We start from the raw sequence: 2,500 nt of genomic DNA on the forward strand, positions 1-2,500 counted from the left end.
CCACCTCCAACTTACGACTGCCTGGCAAAAATCCCTCGATATCGGCAATGAAACCTTTATCAGAGCACTTGACATAGCTGGTGCATTTGACAGAGTGTGGCACAAGGGCATCATTGCAAAGCTGAAAAGTTTTGGCATAGCAGGAGCCCTGCTGATACTACTTGAAGACTATCTGCTTGGAAGAACAATGGAGGTAGTTTTAAACGGCCATATTTCTTCTAAATTCCCAATCGAAGGCAGTGTCATCGGGCCTTGCTTTGGAATGTCTATTTCAATGATATTCTGAGCTATTACCAAACGCCCATGCCTATGCAGATGACTATATTCTGTCTTTCACCTAAAACCATTTAAGTCGAAAGGACACCGTGCACCACATCAACATGACATTCATCTTTGCAAAGAGCAAGAAATGTCAAGTCACTTTCTCCCCTGAAATGACCCAGGCCATGCTGATAACGCGACGACAGGATCCCCTCGCAAACACTCCGGCCCTGATGATGGACGGCCAGACCCTCGCCTACGACAGCGCCATCAGAATCTTAGGGGTGCAGATCGACAGCCTCACCTTCACAGACTACGTCAGGGGGATGGCAAAGAACACGGCCAGGAAACTGGCATGCATTCGTCGCATCGTGCCGCTCTTTGAGGCCAAAGGCTGCTGCACGCTCTACCACTTCCAGGTTTGGTCTGTTGTGGAGTACTGCCCCCTGGTGTGTTCCTGCTGTCCCCCAACATATCTGGGACTACTAGACAGCATCGAACCCAGAGTCTAGTGTCATATAAAACGTTAGTAGAAGATCGACAGTTACACTTCCAGCCACTTTTGAGTCAACGAGATGTTGTAGTGTCGTAGACACACGAAGGTATTATCACGTGAACAACGCGAGGGCAAAGCGAATGCTACATGAACGAGTGAAACAAACAAGCCGGGACGAGACATCAAAAATATAATAACATTGATTCGAGCGGACTCCAGACAAAAAATGTAGTCAACAGGACAAGACGCAGATACAAAATATAGAGGCGCACCATGACGTCAGAGTTGAAAACATCTCGTGACAAAGTGACGCCACGTGACGGACTAACAGAAGCAAAAAAGAAGTCACGACTTCGGAAACAATAACTAGTTTGAAGCGATCACTATATGTATTATAACACGCCATTCTGGGAACAAGAAAAGACAATTTTCTGGCAGGTAAAAAAGTTTAAAGTGATAAATACAGTGTTAAAAATTTGTTGGGACACAGGAAAGTCCTGACACAGGTATCTAAAATTATTGAAAAAAAATATGTTACATTCATGATAACTGTTAAGGGTGTGGCCGGATGGGCTCCCATATCGCGAATAAAAGATGGTTAGTGATAGACAAACGGTGGATTAGATTTCGGAGTAGCATCCACTAGCCATGTCACGTTTGTGGAACATCTTGGTAAGCCCGGTTGAAGTGATTTAGTGCCTTATCTTGAGGGAACATAGTGGACGGGAATGTGCTATGGAAAATGTGGATTAAGTAGTATTAGGGATTATTTTTATAATGGAATAATTATATATTTGATTGTCAAGATTGAAGAATTATATAATTGAATACATATAGATACGAATTATAAGTGTAAGGATATATATTAAGTTAGTTTAGAAAGTAAGGAATTAATGAATTACTTTTAAGAGATCTCAGCTCTACGGAAGTGTGATTTAACAGTGAAGATAATTAATTTCCAGTGGAACGTAAGAATAATTTTGTGCTTGCATAATGTATGTATCAGTTAAGTATTTTCTATGATAAGTTTTTGCTTGAATTAGTTATTGCTTAACGAGGTTAATTTAGTATTATGATTAAGTTTAAGATATTTTCTGTCCATTTTTGAAGTGTACTCACTTAATTTTAAGTTTAAGTTAGTAATTATGTAAGGACATTAACTTAAATTTTAATTGCTTGGTATAAGTAATTCATCTTGCTTAAATATAATTTTCACTATTTTCTGTAGTTCAATTTGTTTACTAATATTTTTATGATTTCAATCATTGTATCTGGAGAAAGGAATTATTTTACTTATTGCTTATATCATTTTAGGCATTGACATTGTTTGCTCTAATTTCATAATTAATAACAGCTCGCTTAAATTGATATTAAGTAGTTGCTTGCATGTTAACATATGTTTGGCTATATGATATTTTTATCAGTCAATAAATAATGTGTACATTTTCTTTTCCTCACATATATCTTAACTAATTGATACAAGTTTGAAGGGTAAATCTGTGAGAGGAATATGACAAGTATGAACTGCAAAGATTATATCAGACACTGAGGAGATGATATATAATAGTTGATGAAAAAAGAGGCAACAACAGTAGCTCTCTGTGTACTTTACAGAGTACAACCCAGGGGTCTGCTGTTACCTACAATGCAGCCGTGCTCAACTCTACTCTTCCCTGATGCAGTTACATCCTTCTTGGCATCCGCCCCTGCCCACACCACAGGGCGGGGCGGTTTAAGTCCCTG

Source organism: Penaeus chinensis, chromosome 40 (genome assembly GCF_019202785.1).
Source record: "Penaeus chinensis breed Huanghai No. 1 chromosome 40, ASM1920278v2, whole genome shotgun sequence".
Taxonomy (NCBI): Eukaryota; Metazoa; Arthropoda; class Malacostraca; order Decapoda; family Penaeidae; genus Penaeus; species Penaeus chinensis.